This window comes from Phyllobates terribilis, unplaced genomic scaffold (genome assembly GCF_046119375.1).
Source record: "Phyllobates terribilis strain yellow unplaced genomic scaffold, ASM4611937v1 Scaffold_1__5_contigs__length_1240528914, whole genome shotgun sequence".
Taxonomy (NCBI): domain Eukaryota; kingdom Metazoa; phylum Chordata; class Amphibia; order Anura; family Dendrobatidae; genus Phyllobates; species Phyllobates terribilis.
In genome coordinates this window covers 281,094,907-281,121,029 of record NW_027362761.1, presented here as the reverse complement: position 1 = coordinate 281,121,029, position 26,123 = coordinate 281,094,907, and positions in this window count along the sequence as shown.

The following is a 26,123-nucleotide window of genomic DNA, read 5'->3' as shown; positions in this document are numbered from 1 at the left end:
CTTGATGTCAATATCCTCCTTGCACTGACTCCAGGCACCTCTGTGCCTTGGATGACGCGCTGGGGGTGTGACGGCCGGGATCCACGTGCGGGGTGTCAGCACCACCGCGCATGCGCCACCGCAGGTCCTGCTAGTTCATCCCTGATACTTTTTGGTCACATGATTCGTCCATGTGACCAACATGGGGCGTATTTAAGAATGTCCTACGAACTTTCACACACACTCCCTCTTGAGAAAGCTGCCTTGTGACAGCGAAACGCGCGTCGAGGCGCGCCTGCTACCTTGTGGCCCCCCCTCTTTGCGTTCCCATCCAGTCTGGTCCTGTCCTTGTGGTGAGTACACATTTTCTGCCACATGGCAAGTTGAGTCCTTTCCATACCTGCTCAGGTCACTACTTTAGTGGTGAGTGCGATCTAATTATGGTAGCAGCACTCTATACTTTTACCCCTGACTAGTTATGCGGGGTCCTTCACGGCCATAGTGATTCTATTGTACAGGGATGGGACGCATTATATCTTGGGGGCTTTGGATAGGCACATTGGACTTTTTTGTCCCCTATTTTTATGCTCATGATATTTAAAATTTGGTACTGTATACCTATTGATTAATAAATAAATTCCTCTTTGTAAGCCAATTGTACTCATAGTTTCCTTTGTTCCTCTATGATGAAAAATCTGGACCTAATGGACTGAGCCTTAGCTATTGAATAGAAGTGTTGAAGAATACAGCAGCTGCAAACTTATAAGCTTATACTTGAAAGTAAATGAAAAATAGCAGATACCTCCCACAATGGTGACACTACAGCAGTATGGACAATGGATCTCCCGGGGCTTGCGTGATGTTATGTCTCCAGAGCGCTACAGCAAGTCAGCGGCTACTAATGTACTGGAGTTCTCATCCTTTCCTCGGACCTCCGAGTTTCATCTGAAGGTAAATGAATCAGCACGTTAGTGACAGCCTTGCAATGCAACGCTGCAACTGGGACAGGTGGTGAAGCCTCCATAACTTGGAGATACATCTGTTCCCACCACTAAGCGGCAGTTATTTGTCTCTTATACCCTATTTGTCTCATACTCCTAAGATGTGACCTCATCCCCAACAACAGCAGATTCCACACACATCTTGGACAACTCTTCTGATAATTCTTTTCCTCCTGTAACTGAAATCTTGTGGGGGCACCTGGTTGTTCCCGGATTATGTGAAATGATGACTTTTCCACTTCTGGATTATGTTATGGTCCCGACAGCACTCACTGGACCATTCAGCAGTTTAGAAATTCTTATGTAACCAATGCCATTAGTATATTTTGCAACGTATATAGTATATTTCTGCAAAGGTCTTGAGACAGCTCACTGGTTTTACCCATCAAGAGATGTTTCTTGTGTGGCACCTTGGTAATGAGATACCTTTTTATTGGCCATCAGTTGTACCAACCGATATTATTTTTCACTAAGTGGCAGGATTGCTTTCTAATTACTGATAGATCTCAGCCGGTGTCATGACTTTCCATAGCTTTTTGCACCTCTCTTTCTTCATGTGTTCAATACATTTTCCCTGTGTAATTTCTCATTATTACACATGACTTAGTTTATGGACATCTATGGTTTGATTTTTTTTGCCTGTGTGGATTAGATGGGTTGTTGCCGACATCTGGTGAGAATTTCATGTCAATAGCACATTTAGAAATATATTTACTTTGAAAATTGGTGATGTGTCCAATACTTATTTCACCCGCAGTATATTGCATAGCCATGCCAACCTCACATCTCCTGGCTGCAAACTGTTTTATAATGCTATGATGTACTGCTGCTGCCGTTGCTAGCCCTATACTGCCAGACATCTCATTCCTGACCTATCATATTTTATACCGTGTGACTTCTGCTGCTGCCACTGCCACTGCAGAGCCATGCCAGCCACATATCTACCAGCTGCACACCATGTTTTTTGTGCTATACAGTACTGCTATTTCTGAGGCTGCCATTGCTGGCCATCACTCCCAGACATCGCATTGCCTGACCCATCATATTCTTATACTGTGCTACTTCTGCCACTGGAACTGGCCAGCCACACATCTCCTGGCTGCACACAGGGTTTTATAGTGCTGTACCAGAGGTGGATCTAGGTTTTCCGGCACCTGGGGTAACAATTCAGTTTGGTGCCCCATCCTATACAAAGCTTAAGCAGTTTGAATAGAAGCCATCTGACTGCTCATATGTGATTTGCACACTTACAGTCACGTACTGATGAGCTGCTCTTCCTAATTCTGTCAATGTTCAGTAAAATACTACAGCCCCTGCTTTATTGAGAGAAGCTAGTCTGCACGTGACCGTAAGTATGAAAATCACATGAGTGGTCAAGTGATGACCACTAGAGCTGGCAAGCAAAGCCAAATCCTGTCAGTGAGCATATTACATGCTGTTATGATTGGGCATTCTATAGTGCTTAATTTTATAATTAAAGGGGTTGTCCAAGTTTGTAATGACAGTCTGCAGTCACTCTATGGGATTGCAGACTTCTGAATCCTCAAAACTTTCACACTGCGCTCTGTTCGGATTCTCCTATGCCAGTGCCGGGAGCGGATGATCCAGTGTCTACCTCTCACACATCTAGTCAGCCCAGGACATCGTGTATGCAAATTGCATACTTATAGTTACGGGACCTCCCACTTTCGCCACTGGCACTGGAAAATCATGACAATGTTTAGAGTGCGCACTGTGAAGATTCAGAAGTCTGCATTCACATAGTGGCTAAAGATTTTTACCACAAACCTTGACAACCCCTTTAATGCTCCTAAGATAAATACAAATGTAGTAATACTTAACTTGTCAGATGGCACAATACTTTGTTAACGTGGCCATGTAATCTTACAAATTATGGACTGTTATATGTGTACAGGATCAGAACCAATAACAGGACAGTAATACATCACCAGAACCACCAGCAGTGCAGAAATATATCATCAGAACCATCATCAGTACAGGAACACATTACTAGAACCACGATAACTACAAAAATACTTAATCAAAACCACCATCAGTACAGGACTACATCACCAGAACCACCATAAGCACAGAAAAACATTACCAGAAGAACCACCAACAGTACATTAATACATCACCAGAACCACCATGAGTACAGAAATTCAGCATCATAATCCTCTTCAGCTCAGAAATACATCACCAGAACCACCATAGGTACAGTAATACATTACCAAAACCACCACCAGTACAGAAATACATCACCAAAACCATCATCAGCTCATGAATACATCACCAGAACCGCCATCAGTACAGAAATACATCACCAGAAACACCATGAGTACAGAAATGCAGCATCATAATACTCTTCAGTACAGAAATACATCACTGGAACCACAATCAGTACAGGAATACATTACCAGAACCACCATCAGTGAAGATATACATCACTAGAACCATCATCAGTACAGTACCACATTACTATAACCATCATCTGTACAGTAATAAATCACCAGAACCACCATGAGTACAAAAATACAGCATCAAAACCCCCATCAGTACAGAAATACATCACCAGAACCACCATTAGTACAAGAATACATCACCAGAACCACAATCAGTGCATGAATAGAGCGAGCACAAAGCTTACTTCAGCGATCAATTGCAATGTCATCTCAGTCCCATATAAAATTGTATTACATGAAACCACAATTCCCTGTATATTCTTACAGCACATCCAGACATGGTGGTTTTAAAAATAACAGCGTGATTATAATGCTCCTGAGTAAAAATATCTGCCCTACTCTGTGCCCTTGAATAAATTGCTTCCTGCACAAAATATGACTTCCATGCTGTTCTTCTTATGGTACATGGTCTCCACATTGTCCTCTCCTCTCCATGCTGGGCCTCCTCTTCACACTGACCTCTCACACTGTGTTCCTCTATACTACCCAGTCTCTATACTGTGCCGCTGTCTCACACTTCCCATATCTGCATACTGTCCCCTCACACTGTCCCCCCATGCAGCCCCCTCTCTATACTGACGCCAACCTACCCAGTCTATACTCTCTACACCCTCACACTTTTCTCCCTCCATACTATCCCCTCACACTTCCCTCCCCACACATTCCTCCCGCTCTACATACTGTTTCCTCACACATCTTCCCTGCTTCTCATACTGTTTCCTCACACATTTCCCCCTTGCCATAGTGTCTCCTCAAACTTCTTCTTATCCTTTATACTGTTCACTCACAATACATTAGTTTACAATAAATCTTTGGTTTCTCCAGCTCCATTGGAGCACTTGCCGTAATGATGTTCACCATCTACAGTACAGACCAAAAGTTTGGACACACCTTCTCATTTAAAGATTTTTTTGTATTTTCATGACTATGAAAATTGTACATTCACACTGAAGGCATCAAAACTATGAATTAACACATGTGGAATTATATACTTAACAAAAAAGTGTGAAACAACTGAAAATATGTCTTATATTCTAGGTTCTTCAAAGTAGCCACCTTTTGCTTTGATGACTGCTTTGCACACTCTTGGCATTCTCTTGATGAGCTTCAAGAGGTAGTCACCGAAATGGTCTTCCAACAATCTTGAAGGAGTTCCCAGAGATGCTTAGCACTTGTTGGCCCTTTTGCCTTCATTCTGCAGTCCAGCTCACCCCAAACCATCTCAATTGGGTTCAGGTCTGGTGACTGTGGAGGCCAGGTCATCCCATCACTCTTGTTCTTGGTCAAATAGCCCTTACACAGCCTAGAGGTGTGTTTGGGGTCATTGTCCTGCTAGTCCTACCGGTTGCACATCTATGCCCAGCATGTCTCAGTAACATAATCTGCCTAGGCCTTTTAAAGCCTAGTTAGACACACACTTGTGTATCAATATTGATACTTATGTTCAGTTGCTATTTGGAATGCTCCACCATTCATTCTCATTGTGTATTCATCTTTGCAAAACTGTGATTCCTGCATACTCTCAGACCTGCTGGTTAACCCTCCGCTTTCAACCTCCTGGTTAACCCATCAGTTGAGGTAAGCAACAGTTACTGCTATTGGTCTTTATTCACATTGTGCATTCGATTTTTCAAAAAGTCTGTGGTTCTCTGCATTTCTGCGTACTGCTGCGCACTTGCCGTATCTCCTGTTCATCAGTCCTTCTGTTTCTGTGGCTTCCATTGTATACAATTCTTCGCTGTTCAACATGCCTTTCAGCCTGCTGTTCCAAAGCTCTAGGTCTGTGTTTCTACCCTGATGTTTGAGTACATGAATCCACCTGACCAGGTGAGCCCAGAATACTAAGACCAAGAATTCCAAAGGTGCAGCGTCTACAAAACAGTTGTCAAGGGATATAGGTAATGTGACTGGACTGGTTTTGCAACTTGCTCTGGACCAATGGGAGCTTGTCCAGGCTGTGCAAGATCTCTGCGCATGTATTGGACACACCGCCTCAGACATTTGTTGATTCCAGAGCTACAGAGAATTATATTGATGCTACGAGGCTTTGTCAGTCGTCAACTGACAGCTCTAAAAATGGCTACCATGGAGAGACTTAATGCAAGCCATTTTGTTTACCAGATCCCGGGTGTTTCCCTGACCTTCACCCTCTAAACACTGTACAGGGATTATTGGCCAGCAAGGGCAAACTTAATTTTCATTTTCACTGCTTAACATTATAAAATTCTGTGAAGCACCTGTTAGTTCAAGGTTTCTTACCATATATCTAGATATATTCCACTGTTTAGGCACATCAGGGGCTCTGCAAGTGCGACATAGCATTCGCTATCTGTTTCAGTCAATTTTGTGTTCCAAAAGTCAAATGGTGCTCGTTCCCTTCTGAGCCCTGCTGTGCACCCAAACAGTAGTTTTCCACCATATATGGGGTATCTTTGTACTCAGAAGAAATTGCCCAACACATTTTTGGGGTTCATTTTCTCCTGTTACCCTTGTGTGAAAATCAGCTATAGCAACATTTTTGTGGGAAAAATCCTAATTTTTATTTTCATGGCTCAATGTTATAAAATTCTTTGAAGCACCTGTGTGTTCAAGGTTTTCACCTCACATCTAGATAAATTCCTTGAGGGATGTAATTTCCAAAATGAGATCACTTGTGGGGTGTTTCCACTCTTTAGGCATGTCAGTGTTATGTTCTGCTACCAAAGCTAAGGAAAGAGAGGAGATCTGTCCCTACTATAGGACTCAGCTGAATCCCTACGATGTAACAGGGAACCTGATCCTGCGATCAGACCTGCTAAAGTCCTAATCTAGTCTGTACGAAGACCTATAGATGTGGGGAGGGAATCCCTACAAGTACTAAGGACTGGAAGGAATATGGGACACCTCCTAACAGAAATAGTAGCAGACAGACGAACAACCAAAATAGATAGAACATAGAGGCCCGTAGACCAAGCAAACTAACAGAGATAGATACAGAGCACAGGCTAGCTAGAAAGTAGATATACAATGAAGTCCAGCAAAGCCAGAAGGGCGGAGCAGGATTAAATAGGCCAACAAGGTCATGTGACCAGCAAAGGAAAAAAAACCTAACAGCAAGGTTCTAACAGTACCCCCCCTTCTAAGAGGATCCTCCGGATCCCCTAGGACCAGGCTTATCAGGAAATCTCCTGTGAAACGCTCTGATAAGTCTGGACGCGGAAACATCATCTGACCTCACCCAAGAGTTATCCTCGGGTCCGAAACCTTTCCAGGCCACAAGATACTGAAAACTACCTCTATACCGTCTAGAGTCAAGGATGCGAGAAATTTCATATTCCCCGTCCTCCACCACCGGAGGAACAGAGGCAGAGGCGTCACCATCCGACACAACAGCTTTTTTTAACAGAGAGACATGAAAGACCGGATTAATTCTCCAGGAGGTAGGAACCTCCAACCTAACAGCAGATTGGTTGACAACCTGAAGCACCTTAAAGGGCCCTACAAACTTGGGACCCAATTTCTTAGAAGGAATCCTCAACCGCAGATTCCTAGAGGACAACCAAACCATGTCACCAACAGCGAACAAAACCTCCTGTCGTTTCCTATCAAAGTAGTCTTTAGATTTTCTGTTGGCCTCCTGAAGATTACCACGCACATCCGTCCAAACTCTTTCCAAATCACCGGAAAAATTCTCCTCCTCAGGCACGGCAGATCCCAACTTGGAGAACGACCCAAACGACGGATGTCTCCCAGAACAACAAAAAAAAGGCGAACAACCAGCAGAAGAAGATGTATGATTGTTCAGAGCAAATTCGGCAAGTGGCAGAAACTCAGACCACCCCTCTTGATTGTCTGCCACAAAACAACGCAAGAACTGCTCAACATCCTGGTTTTTCCTTTCTGTCTGGCCATTAGATTCAGGATGATATCCGGACGAAAAAGACAAATGAATTCCCAACCTGTCACAAAAGGCACGGCAAAAACGAGCCACGAACTGAGGACCCCTATCAGAAACAATGTCAGTAGGAACGCCATGAAGTCTGACAATTTCTTTGACAAAGGTCTTAGCGAGAGTTTTAGCGCAGGGCAGTTTGACGAAGGGAACCAAGTGACACATCTTGCTAAAACGGTCCACGACCACCCAGATGACAGTAAAACCCTCAGAGGGGGGAAGGTCAGTTATAAAGTCCATAGCCAAATGTGTCCAAGGAGCACTGGGGACCTCCAAAGGACAAAGCAACCCCGCAGCAGGAGTATGTGAGGACTTAGATCTAGCACATATAGTACATTGGCGCACCCACTTAATGACTTCCTTCTGCCATCCAGGCCACCAAAAACTGCGACCCACCAGTCTCTTGGTCTCAGAGATTCCGGGATGACCTGCCAACCGAGATTCGTGACACTCAACAAACAAATCTCTCCTAAAGGTCCCAGGCACAAACAACCTCCCATGAGGAGTGTTAGATGGGGCATTCTCCTGAGCTTTAAGAATCTCATCTTCCAAAACGGAGTCTAAAGCAGCTATCACAACACCTTCTTGTAAAATGTTTTCCTCTTTCTCAGCACCGACTATGGGAGAAAAACTGCGAGACAAGGCATCCGCCTTAACATTCTTAGTACCAGGGATGTAAGTAACGGAGAAATTAAACCGCGAGAAAAACAGTGCCCACCTAGCCTGACGGGCATTCAGGCGCTTGGCAGCATCAAGATATATCAGATTTTTATGATCCGTAAGAACCTGAACGGGAAATTCCGCACCTTCCAAGAAGTGGCGCCAGTGTTCAAATGCGAGTTTAATAGCCAATAATTCCCGATTACCAACATCGTAATTCAATTCAGTCTCCGAAAATTTTTTTGAAAAAAAGGCACAGGGATGTAATCCATCCCCGTTATCCTGAGACAATACTGCGCCAACCCCCACAGAGGAAGCATCAACCTCAACCAAAAACGGCCTAGTAACATCAGGCTGTATAAGGATGGGAGCAGAGGTGAACCTCTCCTTGAGATACACAAAAGCTTCAATGGCCTCAGAAGACCACTGAACCGCATCAGCACCTTTCCTGGTGAGATCAGTCAGAGGTTTGACAATACTAGAAAAATTTTTTATGAATTTTCTATAGTAATTGGCGAAACCCAAAAACCTCTGTATCGATTTCAAACCAATAGGCCTAGGCCATTCCTGCACAGCCTGAACCTTAACCGGATCCATCTCAAAACCTTTGCTGGAGATAATGTAGCCCAAAAAACTAATTCTCTGTACAGCGAACTCACATTTCTCCAGCTTAGCAAAAAGCGAATTGTCCATTAATAACTGTAATACCTCACGCACGCTCCGCCAATGAGACTCCAGATCTGGCGAATAAATCAAAATGTCATCCAAATACACAACCACATTTTTACCGATCAAAGGTCTAAGGATGTCATTAATCAGATTCTGAAAAAATGCAGGAGCATTAGTAAGACCAAAAGGCATAACCAGATTCTCAAAATGACCCACAGGAGTGTTAAAAGCAGTCTTCCATTCATCACCCTCCTTCAAGCGCAACAGATTGTATGCCCCCTTAAGGTCAATTTTAGAGAACCACTTGGCCCCCAATAACTGGTTAAACAGATCAGGAATCAATGGCAGTGGGTAAGGATTGCGTACCGTAATTTTGTTAATCTCACGAAAATCTAGACAAGGACGTAAACCGCCGTCCTTTTTTTTTACAAAAAAAAATCCAACCGCCACAGGAGACTTAGAGGGCCTAATGTGACCGGCGGCCAAACTTGTCTGTATGTATTCCTCCAAAGCCTTCCTCTCAGGAATAGTAAGGTTAAATAAACGACTTTTAGGAAGAGTCGCTCCAGGGACAAATTCAATAGAGCAATCATAGTCTCTATGGGGAGGCAAAACCTGCGATTCTTTCTCAGAAAAAACTCTCCAAAAATCCTGAATAGGAACAGGCAATTCTCCCCTATCCAAAGCTGCAATACGCCCGTTACAACACTTGTCATAACATTTATGGCTCCAGGATTTAATTTCACTGGTAGACCAATCCAGTACAGGATTGTGAAATTTTAACCAGGGCAATCCCAATATTACTGGAGAAGGCAAGTTATTCAAAACTACCAAATCCAATTTCTCATGGTGAACACCATTAATAGTGAGAGGAAATTCACTGACCTTGAGAGTAATATTCTTCAAAGGGGAGCCATCCACAGAAACCACAGCAATGGGGGATGATAAAGGTTCAGGTTTTAAATTGAGTTTTTCCACGAATCCCCCATCAATTACATTTAGTGTAGACCCGCAATCAACAAACACCCGAAATTCCATTAATTTTTCCTGAGCAATCGTGGAAGCAGCTAAAAATATACCCTTGGAATTTAAACAGGCAATACGGGCGTGACTGACCATTTTTTTTTCTTTCTTCATACGAAGCTCACAGCCTTTAATCAAATGACCAGATTTTCCGCAATAGAAACACAAGCCTTCCGAAAAACGACGGTCTTTTTCTTGAGAGCGAGGTGCCACCGATCCAATCTCCATCGGTTCACCACTGTTAGTACACACATTATCATAACCAGAAACTGACATAGCAGAGGATTTGCTCTCATTAACCCTAGCACGCAGTCTTCTATCCACCCGTATAGCTAATTGCATAGCCTGTTGCAAATCCTCAGGTGTAGGATAAGCAATTAGCAGGTCTTTAACCCTTTCACTGAGCCCAGCAAGAAATAGACTTTTCAGAGCAGAATCGTTCCACCCTGTTTGAGTGGACCAACGACGAAAATGAGTACAATATTTTTCCACATTACCTGATCCTTGCTTTAAACGTCTCAACTCAGTCTCAGCTGATGCCACACGGTCAGGATCATCATATAATAGTCCTAAAGCAGAAAAAAAACTATCCACTGATCTGAAGCATGTATCACTAGGTTGCAAAGAAAAGGCCCACTCCTGAGGCTCTTTGCGCAAAAGTGACATTATGAACCCTACGCGCTGGGATTCATCCCCAGAGGACTTGGGTCTCAAACGAAAATACAATAAGCAAGCATTTTTAAATGAAAAAAATTCTCGATGTTCACCAAAAAATAAATCCGGCAAACATACCTTAGGCTCCAAGAAATATGCTCCAGGACAGTGTAACATACCTGGCGGCGTCCTTGCATGGTGGTCCATCTCCCACTGTGCAAGAGGGCGCACTTGATCTCCTGTCCAGAATGTCTCTCTGGCTTCCCTCCATGCTGTCTGTTTGTGTCTGTTTCTGCTGCTTAAGGGCGGCGCCCGATCACTTCCTGCCTTTTGTACCTGCTGTGGGTCACACCCCTTGTGCGTCCTCAGCCTATTGCTGTCTGTCACTTGGTATATAGCTCAGCAGCTCCCTTCTATCCCTGCCTGAGCATAGTGTTTCCTTCAGTGTGTGCTTGCACTCTGAAGGTGCCAGGTCCCGTCTCTTGTCTCCTGCTTTTTGTATCAGTTCCCGTGTCTGAACTGAGTCCTGTATGTCTCCTGCTTTGCGGTATCAGCTCCCGTGTCTGAACTGTGTCCTGTATGTCTCCTGCTTTGCGGTATCAGCCCCCGTGTCTGAACTGAGTCCTGTATGTCTCCTGTTTTGCGGTATCAGCTCCCGTGTCTGAACTGAGTCCTTTCTGTGCTCTCTTGTCTGTCCTGTATGTCTCCTGCTTTGCGGTATCAGCTCCCGTGTCTGAACTGAGTCCTGTGTCTGGTCTGTCCTGTCTGAACACGCTCCTTGCCTGTTCGTTCCGCCTCTCTGGGGGCCGTATTCCCAGACCCGCTCCTGTATCCCTCTGCAGTGTCGGTCTCCTCCGTACACTCAGTTCCAGTCTGAACTCTCTCCTGTCCTTTACCTGTTTTGCCTCTATGTCCGTTCCCTTCCTTTTTCTGCAGAGTCTGAACTCGTACCTAACTCCTGCTTGTTGTCTCTGCAAGTACTGTGTGAGTATCTGGCTCTGTCTTTCCCTTCCTGTCTGTTCCGTGTGAACAGAGCCCTGTCCTCCCTGCTCAGCCTTGTCTGCACTCTAGCTGTGCTTGCCTGTAACCCTCTGCCTGTATTGTTCCTGAGTCCCGGTGTGTACTGGGTCCTATCCCGCCTGTGTTCCTACCTGCTAGTGCCTCCCTGTCTGCACTCTAGCTGTGCTTGCCTTTACCCCCCTGCCTGCATACCCGCCTGCCTGCATACCAGTCGTGCCTGCCTATACCCTCCAGTCTGTGTGCCAGCCTACCAGCCTGTTCCTGTATTCCCCTGTGTGGGTCAACAGCCGTGTCCGGGGTCTGTCCTGGAGTAGCACCTGGTCCCTCTGCTCGGTTCCTCCTTGGTGCACTGGTGTCGTATGCCGTCGTGCGACCCTGGTCGGATCGGGTGAATACTTAGTCACGCCCCTCCAGGCATTCACTCTCCGGCACGGTCCAGTGGAATCACTACCAATCACACGCACACGCCGCTTAGCCCGGGCGTGTGCATTACAGCATGCTCAGGCCATGGTTCCCGTTGAGCCCCACGGCCTTCGCTCTTTGAGAAGTTTTTCCAGCGAATACATGCATTAAAATAAATAAATAAATTTTTTTCCCCCTTTAGCTGAGTTCCAGGCGAATTACGCACCCGTCCAGATGGATCTATCAGCCCTCGTTCCTGCGGATCCGCCACGTTACTATGGGGATCCAAGACAGTGTCGTGCATTTGTGGAGCAATGCATGCTACACTTTAAGGCCTACCCTCTCTATTTTCCTTCCGATTGGGCTAAAGTGGCCTTTATGATTGACTACCTAGCGGGTGATGCCTTGAAATGGGTCACCCCCCTATGGGAAGCATGGGATCCTGTCATCCTTGACCTGCAGGCCTTCCTGGTGGCCTTTCGTATGGTCTTCGAGGACCCTAACTCTGAAGCCCCTGCTGAAGCTTCACTTCCCAATATCCCGGAGCAGCCCCGACGGGTAATGTGTGTGGGTAGCGCAATAGTCCTCCAGCCCAATGAGACTACTGCCCACCCAGAATCCTCACAGGGTGACTACGCTTTCCGGAATACTTCTCTCAACCTCAAGAGGCAGTCCAGACGTGCTAGACTTAGAGGCAAGCCGTCACGCCAGGGTCTGTCCTCCCTGAGACCTCCTGACCCCAACCTTGAAGTCCCTACTGAAGCTTCATCTCCCTGTATCCCGGAGAAACCCCAATGGGTAATGTGCGTGGGTAGTGCACCAGTCCTCCTGGCCGAAGAGACTTCTGCCCATCCAGACTCCACACAGGAGAACTTCCTGCACCCGGCATCAGATGCTTCTTTCTCTTTAACCGGTGTGCATGTCCAAGGATGCTCCAAAGCTGTGGTTACCTCAGAGTCTGTGCACCTCTACTACCTGGCGGAGGATCCCCTGTTGCCTCCTGAACCCTCCGGGATACCACTCGATGACAAATGGAGAGAGACTTCTCTACACCCGGTACTCAATACTTTGTCCGCTTCGTCCTGTGAGCCTGACAATGGGTACCCCAAAGTGGTAGTTACCTCCGAGTCTCTACACCCCTCCGACCAGGCGGAGGATCTCCAGTTGTCTCCTGAACCCTTCGGGGTGCTACCTGGTAGCGAAAGGACAGAGACTCTCCTATACTCTGTACCTGATACCTCGCTCGCTTCGTCCAGTGAGTCCAACTTAGTGTACTCCGAAGCAGAGGTTACTCCTGAGTCTCTACACCCCTCCGACCAGGCGGAGGACCTCCAGTTGTGTTCAGAATCCTTCGGGGTGCCACCTAGTGGTGAATGGACAGAGACTTTCCTATATCCTGGATCTGATACCTCGCTTGCTTCGTCCAGTGAGTCCGACCTAGTGTACTCTGAAGCAGAGGTTACCCGTGAGTCTCTACACCCCTCTGACCAGGCGGAGGACCGCCAGCTGTCTCCAGAACCCTTCGGGGTGCCACCTGGTGGTGAATGGACAGAGACTTTCCTATACTCGGTACCCGATACCTCGCCTGCTTCCTCCAGTGAGTCCGACCTAGTGTACTCTGAAGCAGAGGTTACCCGTGAGTCTCTACACCCCTCTGACCAGGCGGAGGACCGCCAGCTGTCTCCAGAACCCTTCGGGGTGCCACCTGGTGGTGAATGGACAGAGACTTTCCTATACTCGGTACCCGATACCTCGCCTGCTTCCTCCAGTGAGTCCGACCTAGTGTACTCTGAAGCAGTTGTTTTCTCTGAGCCTCTGCACTCTTCTGACCCGGCGGAGGACCTCCAGTTGTTTCCTGAATCCTCCGGGATACCACCAGATAACAAAGAGACAGTGACTTTTCCTCATTATGTACGTGATAACCCGTCTATTTCTTCCTGTGAGCTTGACAAGATGTACCTCGAAGCAGAGATTACCCTTAAGTCTCTGTCCCCCTCCAACCCAGTGAACGACTGGCCCTCGAATTCCCTGCGGAAGATTCTGGCAGGCCTGAAGAAGAGGGGGCGTAAGGGGGGAGGTACTGTAACATACCTGGCGGCGTCCTTGCATGGTGGTCCATCTCCCACTGTGCAAGAGGGCGCACTTGATCTCCTGTCCAGAATGTCTCTCTGGCTTCCCTCCATGCTGTCTGTTTGTGTCTGTTTCTGCTGCTTAAGGGCGGCGCCCGATCACTTCCTGCCTTTTGTACCTGCTGTGGGTCACACCCCTTGTGCGTCCTCAGCCTATTGCTGTCTGTCACTTGGTATATAGCTCAGCAGCTCCCTTCTATCCCTGCCTGAGCATAGTGTTTCCTTCAGTGTGTGCTTGCACTCTGAAGGTGCCAGGTCCCGTCTCTTGTCTCCTGCTTTTTGTATCAGTTCCCGTGTCTGAACTGAGTCCTGTATGTCTCCTGCTTTGCGGTATCAGCTCCCGTGTCTGAACTGTGTCCTGTATGTCTCCTGCTTTGCGGTATCAGCTCCCGTGTCTGAACTGAGTCCTGTATGTCTCCTGTTTTGCGGTATCAGCTCCCGTGTCTGAACTGAGTCCTTTCTGTGCTCTCTTGTCTGTCCTGTATGTCTCCTGCTTTGCGGTATCAGCTCCCGTGTCTGAACTGAGTCCTGTGTCTGGTCTGTCCTGTCTGAACACGCTCCTTGCCTGTTCGTTCCGCCTCTCTGGGGGCCGTATTCCCAGACCCGCTCCTGTATCCCTCTGCAGTGTCGGTCTCCTCCGTACACTCAGTTCCAGTCTGAACTCTCTCCTGTCCTTTACCTGTTTTGCCTCTATGTCCGTTCCCTTCCTTTTTCTGCAGAGTCTGAACTCGTACCTAACTCCTGCTTGTTGTCTCTGCAAGTACTGTGTGAGTATCTGGCTCTGTCTTTCCCTTCCTGTCTGTTCCGTGTGAACAGAGCCCTGTCCTCCCTGCTCAGCCTTGTCTGCACTCTAGCTGTGCTTGCCTGTAACCCTCTGCCTGTATTGTTCCTGAGTCCCGGTGTGTACTGGGTCCTATCCCGCCTGTGTTCCTACCTGCTAGTGCCTCCCTGTCTGCACTCTAGCTGTGCTTGCCTTTACCCCCCTGCCTGCATACCCGCCTGCCTGCATACCAGTCGTGCCTGCCTATACCCTCCAGTCTGTGTGCCAGCCTACCAGCCTGTTCCTGTATTCCCCTGTGTGGGTCAACAGCCGTGTCCGGGGTCTGTCCTGGAGTAGCACCTGGTCCCTCTGCTCGGTTCCTCCTTGGTGCACTGGCGTCGTATGCCGTCGTGCGACCCTGGTCGGATCGGGTGAATACTTAGTCACGCCCCTCCAGGCATTCACTCTCCGGCACGGTCCAGTGGAATCACTACCAATCACACGCACACGCCGCTTAGCCCGGGCGTGTGCATTACAGACAGTTACTCACGTGCTGACGGAGCTCGGCCACTTCCAGAGAGAGTCCCTGCAGGTGTTTAGCCAAATCCTGAACCGACACCATGATGGAACAAAAAAAATCTTTCCTTAGAGAATTTGCAGGCTGGACTTACTGTTATGTTCTGCTACCAAAGCTAAGGAAAGAGAGGAGATCTGTCCCTACTATAGGACTCAGCTGAAACCCTACGATGTAACAGGGAACCTGATCCTGCGATCAGACCTGCTAAAGTCCTAATCTAGTCTGTACGAAGACCTATAGATGTGGGGAGGGAATCCCTACAAGTACTAAGGACTGGAAGGAATATGGGACACCTCCTAACAGAAATAGTAGCAGACAGACGAACAAACAAAATAGATAGAACATAGAGGCCCGTAGACCAAGCAAACTAACAGAGATAGATACAGAGCACAGGCTAGCTAGAAAGTAGATATACAATGAAGTCCAGCAAAGCCAGAAGGGCGGAGCAGGATTAAATAGGCCAACAAGGTCATGTGACCAGCAAAGGAAAAAAAACCTAACAGCAAGGTTCTAACAGTCAGGGGCTCTGCAAACATGACATAGATGGCATCCGCTATCTATTCCAGACAATTTTGCACTCCAAAAGTCAAATGGTGCTCCTTCCGAGCCCTGTCATGCGCCCAAGCAGTAGTTTTCCAGGAGAAATTGCACAACACATTTTGATGTCCATTTTCTTCTGTTCCCCTTGTGAAAATGAAAAAGTTTGGGACTAAAGCAAGATTTTTGTGGGAAAATGTCAAATTTTAATTTTTACCTCCCATATTGCTTTTATTTGCATGAAGCACCTAAAGGGTTAGAATTTGCTGCATTAAATATATAACCAGTTGAATGCTGCCACCAGTGTGACACAACCAGATGCACACAATCCAGTGGCCGAGTGACAGCAGCGCTTAACAACCTGAGTACTACTGTATGAGTGATCAGTCTCACCTAGTGTCATATTTAGCCATCGACAATGACGACTCCTGGCCCACAAGTGCAGCGCTCTGGCAGGGAGCATGCATAGGCATCCTGTTGCATGAGTGTAATTTAAATATTGTGATGTAGCCGTATATTTTCTCCTCTCAGCACTCTCCATATAGAATTCCATCCTGCTGTACATCACTCCTTTGTTCCTCTATATACAGTCCCCTCCTGAAGTACATTGCTCCTCAGTCCCTAAATACAACCCCCTCCTGCAGTACATTGCTTCTCAGCCCTTAAATATAGGCTCCATTTGTACTGCTTTATTCCTCAGCCCATGTATATAGCCTCCATCTCCACTGCATCATTCCTCAGTCAATATATACAACCACCATATGCAGTACTTGCTCCTCATCCCCTGTATATAGCCTCCATATTGCAGTACATCACTCCTTAGCTCTTGTATACAGCCTCTATCTGCAGCATTGGACTTCTCGTCTGCCCCTGTATACAGTCTTCATCTGCACTGCATCTCTTCTCAGCCCATGTATACAACTTCCATCTCTAGTACATTGCTCTTCAGCCTCTGTATACAGCCTCCATCTGCAGTATATCACTCCTGAGCCCTTGTATACAAACTACAACTGCACTGCAATGGTCCTCAGTTCTTGTATACTGCCTCAATCTGCACTGCATTGCTCCTTAGCCCCTGTATACTTACAAGTAGCTTGTTGCATCGCTTGATCCCATCACTCCTCTCCGTATGACACTGCCTACTTACATCCTACTTTTCCTGAAGTGGCAGCATGTTTAAAGGTACAGCGCTGCTGAGGCACGCAAAGGGTCATTGGATGCCTCTGCAGCGCTGTGCCTTGCATTAAATTACCCGTGGTTGTATCACAGTAGCACCTTAGAGATTGTGATTTAATGAAAGGTACAGCACAGTTGAGCCACCCAGCGGCCCTGAACAGTTACTAAGAGACCAGACCTCTTCCCTTTGGTCAAGTCTACCTCTACAGCGAGTTATTACAGCTCGCTCATTGTGTATTGATTGGTGGTTGTAACAGCACCTTCTACTGCCCTTATTACTAGAAGTGAGTGGCTGTAGGGAGAATATAACTTAATTTTCTCCCTGTAGTTGCTGTTTTAGGAAGCTGGCTACACAGGGTCTTAACACGATTTAAAAGGAATTTTTCACAGATTTTTGCTACCTCATCTGAGAGCAGCATGATGTAGGTAAAGAGAAGCTTAATCCAATGATGTGCGCTTAATTTAGTTCTGACACAATCAGAGCTTTTAGATATAGAATGCTCACACCAGGCTCTCCATGTGCAAAGTCCATAGACAGTGAGGTGCTTAGTTGCCAGAGTAGTCCGGCAATGTTACTCTCTTAGCATAGCTCCCAACCGTCACGGATTCAGCCCCACAGTCCCGGCACGTCAGGGCTTTGTCCCAGCTCTTATTACTCACCTCTCTCAGACGTATTTATTGCTTGGGAGCTACTCCTCCTTGGGGGGTGTTCCCCGCTGTAATCCCCTGACCGCTGATGCCGGGGAGAATGAGCCGCTCTGGCGAGCGGGCCCCGGAGCTGCGCTGAGCTCAGTGAGTGACAGGATACCGCTCCAGGGCCTGCTCGCTGGACGCTGAAGTCAGCTGCCGGCTTCAGAAGACAATGTGACGCGCGAGAGGAAGGAAGGTGAGTAGGAGTGTTTATTATGTTTTTTTTTCTATGCGATGAACAGCGGCGCTGGCAGGATGGGGGCGCATATACAATGATGGAGGATATACAATAATGGGGGCAGCATATACCATGATGAGAGAGCATATACAATGATGGAGGATATCCAATGATGGGGACAGCATATACAATGATGGGGGATATATCAGGATGGGGGCGCATATACAATGGTGGAGGATATATAATGATGGGGGCAGCATATACCAGGAGGGGGGAGCATATACAATGATGGAGGCTATACCATGATGGGTGAGCATATACAATGGAGGGGGATATACCATGATGGGGGAGCATATACCATGATGAGGGATATACCAGGATGGGGGCGCATATACAATGATGGGGAATATACCAGGATGGGGGTGCATATACACTGATGGAGGATATACAATAATGGGGGCAGCATATACCATGATGAGAGAGCATATACAATGATGGAGGATATCCAATGATGGGGGCAGCATATACAATGATGGGGGATATATCAGGATGGGGGCGCATATACAATGATGGAGGATATACAATGATGGGGGCAGCATATACCAGGAGGGGGGAGCATATACAATGATGGAGGCTATACCATGATGGGTGAGCATATACAATGGAGGGGGATATACCATGATGGGGGAGCATATACCATGATGAGGGATATACCAGGATGGGGGCGCATATACAATGATGGGGAATATACCAGGATGGGGGTGCATATACACTGATGGAGGATATACAATAATGGGGGCAGCATATACCATGATGAGAGAGCATATACAATGATGGAGGATATCCAATGATGGGGGCAGCATATACAATGATGGGGGATATATCAGGATGGGGGCGCATATACAATGGTGGAGGATATATAATGATGGGGGCAGCATATACCAGGAGGGGGGAGCATATACAATGATGGAGGCTATACCATGATGGGTGAGCATATACAATGGAGAGGGATATACCATGATGGGGGAGCATATACCATGATGAGGGATATACCAGGATGGGGGCGCATATACAATGATGGGGAATATACCAGGATGGGGGTGCATATACACTGATGGAGGATATACAATAATGGGGGCAGCATATACCATGATGAGAGAGCATATACAATGATGGAGGATATCCAATGATGGGGGCAGCATATACAATGATGGGGGATATATCATGGGGGCGCATATACAATGATGGAGGACATACAATGATGGGGGCAGCATATACCAGGAGGGGGGAGCATATACAATGATGAGGGCTATACCATGATGGGTGAGCATATACAATGAAGGGGGATATACCATGATGGGGGAGCATATACAATGATGGGGGATATACCAGGATGGGGGCGCATATACAATGATGGGGAATATACCAGGATGGGGGTGCATATACACTGATGGGGGTGCATATACATTAATGGGGGATATACCAGGATGGGGGCAGCACATACACTGATGGGGCATATGCCAGGATGGGGGCGTATATACACTGGTGGGGGATATACCAGGATGGGGGTAGCATATACACTTATGGGGCATATACAAGGATGGGGGAGCATATACCAGGATGGGGGCGCAGATTCAAGGAAGGGGGGTATACCAGTATTGGGGGAGCATATTACAGGATGGAGGGTATATACAAAGGATGGGGGATATACCAGGATTGGGGGGAACATATACAAGGATGGGGGGCATATTCATGGATTGGGGGAACATATACCAGGATGGGGGAACATATACAAGAATTAGGGGAACATATACATGGATGGGGGGCATATACATGGATGGGGGCATATACAAGGATGAAGGGCATATACAAGGATTGGGGGCAACATATATACAAGGATTGGGGGCAACATACACTACCGTTCAAAAGTTTGGGGTCACCCAGACAATTTTGTGTTTTCCATGAAAACTCATACTTTTATTTATCAAATGAGTAGCAAAATGAATAGAAAATATAGTCCAGGCATTGACAAGGTTAGAAATAATGATTTTTATTTGAAAGAATAATTTTCTCCTTCAAGCTTTGCTTTTGTCAAAGAATGCTCCCTTTGCAGCAATTACAGGAATGCAGACCTTTGGCATTCTAGCTGTTAATTTGCTGAGGTATTCTTGAGAAATTTCACCCCATGCTTCCTGAAGTCCCTCCCACAAGTTGGATTGGCTTAATGGGCACTTTTTGCGTACCATACAGTCAAGCTGCTCCCACAACAGCTCAATGGGGTTGAGATCTGGTGACTGCGCTGGCCACTCCATTACTGATAGAATACCAGCTGCCTGCTTCTGCCCTAAATAGTTCATGCATAATTTGGAGGTGTGCTTTGGGTCATTGTCCTGTTGTAGGATAAAATTGGCTCCAATCAAGCGCTGTCCACAGGGTATGGCATGGCGTTGCAAAATGGAGTGATAGCCTTCCTTATTCAAAATCCAATTTACCTTGTACAAATCTCCCACTCTACCAGCACCAAAGCAACCCCAGACCATCACATTACCTCCACCATGCTTGACAGATGGCGTCAGGCACTCTTCCAGCATCTTTTCAGTTGTTCTGTGTCTCACAAATGTTCTTCTGTGTGATCCAAACACCTCAAACTTTGATTCGTCTAGCCATAAAACTTTTTTCCAATCTTCCTCTGTCCAATGTCTGTGTTCTTTTGCCCATATTAATCTTTTCCTTTTATTAGCCAGTCTCAAATATGGCTTTTTCTTTGCCACTTTGCCCTGAAGGCAAGCATCCCGGAGTCGCCTCTTCACTGTAGACGTTGACACTGGCGTTTTGCGTGTACTATTTAATGATGCTGCCAGTTGAGGAGCTGTGAGGTGTCGATTTCTGAAACTAGAGACTCTAATGTACTTGTCTTGTTGCTCAGTTGTGCAGCGGGGCCTCCCACTTCTCTTTCTACTCTGGTTAGAGCCTGTTTGTGCTCTCCTCAGAAGGGAGTAGTACACACCGTTGTAGGAAATCTTCAGTTTCTTGGCAATTTCTCACATGGAATAGCCTTCATTTCTAAGAACAGAGAATAGACTGTCAAGTTTCACATGAAAGTTCTCTTTTTCTGGCCATTTTGAGAGTTTCATAGAACAAACAAATGTAATGCTCCAGATTCTCAACTAGCTCAAAGGAAGGTTAATTTTATAGCTTCTCAAATCAGCCAAACCGTTTTCAGCTGGGCTAACATACTTTTGCAAAGGTTTTCTAGGGTTTTCTAAACATCCATTATCCTTCTTACACAGTTAGCAAACACAATGTACCATTAAAACACTGGAGTGGTGGTTGTTGGAAATAGGCCTCTATACACCTATGTAGATATTGCAATAAAAACAAGACGTTTGCAGCTAAAATAGTAATTTACCACATTAACAATGTATAGAGTGTATTTCTGATTCATTTAATGTTAGCTTCATTGAAAAAAATGTGCTTTTCTTTCAAAAATAAAGAAATTTCTAAATGACCCCAAACTTTTGAACGGTAGTGTATATGCAAGAATGGGGGCAGCATATATACCAGGGTGGGGGTGAGCATATTCTTTATATCTGCAGTCTCATACCTCTGCTCCTGTCTGTGGCTGCTCTATGCTGCCCCCGTCTGGTCTCTGCCCCCCCACCTGCTCTCTGTATGAGTTGTTTTTCCTAAACTAAAACCTCAGTATTCAGGTTAAATTGCCGTGTTGGCACTTGGCGATAAATAAGTGGGTTTTGTTTGCAGTTCGGCAACCTCTCTAAAAGGTTCGCCATCACTGGTCTAGACAATCATATGTGAACTAAACATACAGGACCGCATATTGTGAGTTCAACCTTTCACTAGCACATTGCAAATTATCAGAACTAGTGATAGGCGAGCGTGCTCGGCACTGCTCGGTACTCGATCGAGCCTCCTGGTGCTCGAGATGCTCGGTATTCGATCGAGTATCCGGGTACTCGGGCGCCATGCTTGATTCTCTGCCTCACATGTTTTGCAACTGATTTTCAGCCACTAAACCTGCAGGGATTGCTTGCCAATCACAGTAATTCCGTAGCCATGTTGGATACTGGCATTACTGCGATTGGCCATCCACATAGCGTTATTGGGTCTATATAAGACTTTCTACTGTAGAAGGGACAATGTGTTATATAGAGTTCCAGTAGCTGTCGATGCAACATAAAACCAACAGTTCTTTTCAGGGCTAATTCAAATAGATTCTATTCTATAATATCTGTCTTAGCTGCAATTAGGGTAGGATTAGCTGCTGGAGTAGGAATAGTGTATTAGAGGAAGGGTTGATTGCGTTACAGTCTTTGGTGCTGATATGTTAACCCCTTTCTGACGTGGAGCGTAATAGTCAGATCCTCCTGAGACCGCACCTTTCCGTGCACATGTCAGCTGATCTATACAGCTGACATGTGCCCACCACAGCCGATGGTGGAATCGCGATCCACCTGCGGCTGTTAACTAGTTAAATGCCGCTGTCAATCTCTGACAGCGGCATTTAACTCACTCTTCTGGGAAGCGCATCGTTGGCCCTTCCCTTCGGTGACCCTGTCACGTGATCACGGGTCACCGATGGGTTGGCATGACAACCCGGTGTCTGCAGGATACCCCTGTAGTTGTCATTGCCAGATTGCTATGAGCGCCGCCCAGTGGTCGGTGCTCATAGCAAGTGAGCAATTCTGCTACACACAGCCGATCTGATCATCGCCTGTGTGTAGCAGAGGGGATCAGGCAACTGCAGCTTCTAGTCTCCTATGGAGACTATTGAAGCATGTGAAAAGTGTAAAAAAAAATAATGTTTTTAAAAATAAAAATAAAATTTAAGTTTAAATCACCCCTCTTTCGCCCCATTCAAAATAAAACAGTAAAAAACATACACATATTTATATATATATATATATATATATATATATATATATATATATACAGTTATATGAAAAAGTTTAGGCACCCCTATTAATCTTAAGCTTAATGTTTTATAAAAATTGTTGTTTTTGCAACAGCTATTTCAGTTTGATATATGTAATAACTGTTGGACACAGTAATGTTTCTGCCTTGAAATGAGGTTTATTGTACTAACAGAAAATGTGCAATCTGCATTCAAACAAAATTTGACAGGTGCATAAGTATGGGCACCCTTATCATTTTCTTGTTTTAAATACTCCTACCTACTTTTTACTGACTTACTAAAGCACTTTTTTTGGTTTTGTAACGTCATTGAGCTTTGAACTTCATAGCCAGGTGTATGCAATCATGAGAAAAGCTACTTAAAGTGGCCACTTGCAAGTTGTTCTCCTGTTTGAATCTCCTCTGAAGAGTGGCATCATGGGCTCCTCAAAACAACTGTCAAATGATCTGAAAACAAAGATTATTCAACATAGTTGTGCAGGGGAAGGATACAAAAAGCTGTCTCAGAGATTTAACCTGTCAGTTTCCACTGTGAGGAACATAGTAAGGAAATGGAAGAACACAGGGACAGTTCTTGTTAAGGCCAGAAGTGGCAGGCCAAGAAAAACATCAGAAAGGCAGAGAAGAAGAATGGTGAGATCAGTCAAGGACAATCCTCAGACCATCTCCAGAGAGCTGCAGCATCAACTTGCTGCATATGGTGTCACTGTGCATCGGTCAACTATACAACGCACTTTGCACAAGGAGAAGCTGTATGGGAGAGTGATGCAAAAGAAGCCGTTTCTGCAAGCACGCCACAAACAGAGTCGGCTGAGGTATGCAAAAGCACAATTGGAGAAGCCAATTTCTTTTTGGAAGAAGGTCCTGTGGACTGATGAAACCAAGATTGAGTTGTTTGGTCATACAAAAAGGCGTTATTCATGGCGGCAAAAAAACACAGCATTCCAAGAAAAACACTTGCTATCCACAGTAAAATTTGGTGGAGGTTCCATCATGCTTTGGGGCTGTGTGGCCAATGCCAGCACCGGGAATCTTGTTAAAGTTGAGGAACACATGGATTCCACTCAGTATCAGCAGATTCTTGACAATAATGTTCAAGAATCAGTGATAAAGTTGAAGTTACGCAGGGGATGGATCTTTCAGCAAGACAATGATCCAAAACACCGCTCAAAATCTACTCAGGCATTCATGCAGAGGAACAATTACAATGTTCTGGAATGGCCATCCCAGTCCCCAGACCTGAATATCATTGAACATCTGTGGGATCATTTGAAGAGGGCTGTCCATGCTCGGCGACCATCAAACTTAACTGAACTGGAATTGTTTTGTAAAGAGGAATGGTCAAAAATACCTTCATCCATGATCCAGGAACTCATTAAAAGCTACAGGAAGCAACTAGAGGCTGTTATTTTTGCAAAAGGAGGATCTACTAAATATTAATGTCACTTTTCTGGTGAGGTGCCCATACTTATGCACCTGTCAAATTTTGTTTGAATGCAGATTGCACATTTTCTGTTAGTACAATAAACCTCATTTCAAGGCAGAAACATTACTGTGTCCAACAGTTATTACATATATCAAACTGAAATAGCTGTTGCAAAAACACCAATTTTTCTAAAACAATAAGCTTAAGATTAATAGGGGTGCCCAAACTTTTTCATATAACTGTATATATATATATATATATATATATATATATATATATATATATATATACAGTACAGACCAAAAGTTTGGACACACCTTCTCAATTAAAGATTTTTCTGTATTTTCATGACTATGAAAATTGTACATTCACACTGAAGGCATCAAAACTATGAATTAACACATGTGGAATTATATACTTAACAAAAAAGTGTGAAACAACTGAAAATATGTCTTATATTCTAGGTTCTTCAAAGTAGCCACCTTTTGCTTTGATGACTGCTTGGCACACTCTTGGCATTCTCTTGATGAGCTTCAAGAGGTAGTCACCGGAAATGGTCTTCCAACAATCTTGAAGGAGTTCACAGAGATGATTAGCACTTGTTGGCCCTTTTACCTTCACTTTGCGGTCCAGCTCACCCCAAACCATCTCGATTGGGTTCAGGTCTGGTGACTGTGGAGGCCAGGTCATCTGGCGTAGGACCCCATCACTCTCCTTCTTGGTCAAATAGCCTTTACACAGCATGGAGGTGTGTTTGGGGTCATTGTCCTGTTGAAAAATAAATGATGGTCCAACTAAACGCAAACCGGATGGAATAGCATGCCGCTGCAAGATGCTGTGGTAGCCATGCTGGTTCAGTATGTCTTTAATTTTGAATAAATCCCCAACAGTGTCACCAGCAAAGCACCCCCACACCATCACACTTCCTCCTCCATGCTTCACGGTGGGAACCAGGCATGTAGAATCCATCCGTTCACCTTTTCTGTGTCGCACAAAGACACGGTGGTTGGAACCAAAGATCTCAAATTTGGACTCATCAGACCAAAGCACAGATTTACACTGGTCTAATGTCCATTCCTTGTGTTCTTTAGCCCAAACAAGTCTCTTCTGCTTGTTGCCTGTCCTTAGCAGTGGTTTCCTAGCAGCTATTTTACCATGAAGGCCTGCTGCACTAAGTCTCCTCTTAACAGTTGTTGTAGAGATGTGTCTGCTGCTAGAACTCTGTGTGGCATTGACCTGGTCTCTAATCTGAGCTGCTGTTAACCTGCGATTTCTGAGGCTGGTGACTAGGATAAACTTATCCTTAGAAGCAGAGGTGACTCTTGGTCTTCCTTTTCTGGGGCGGTCCTCATGTGAGCCAGTTTCTTTGTAGCGCTTGATGGTTTTTGCAACTGCACTTGGGGACACTTTCAAAGTTTGCCCAATTTTTCGCACTGACTGACCATCATTTCTTAAAGTAATGATGGCCACTCATTTTTCTTTACTTAGCTGCTTTTTTCTTGCCATAATACAAATTCTAACAGTCTATTCAGTAGGACTATCAGCTGTGTATCCACCAGACTTCTGCACAACACCACTGATCGTCCCAACCCCATTTATAAGGCAAGAAATCCCACTTATTAAACCTGACAGGGCACACCTGTGAAGTGAAAACCATTTCCGGTGACTACCTCTTGAAGCTCATCAAGAGAATGCCAAGAGTGTGCAAAGCAGTCATCAAAGCAAAAGGTGGCTACTTTGAAGAACCTAGAATATAAGAAATATTTTCAATTGTTTTACACTTTTTTGTTAAGTATATAATTCCACATGTGTTAATTAATAGTTTTGATGCCTTCAGTGTGAATGTACAATTTTCATAGTCAGGAAAATACAGAAAAATCTTTAAATGAGAAGGTGTGTCCAAACTTTTGGTCTGTA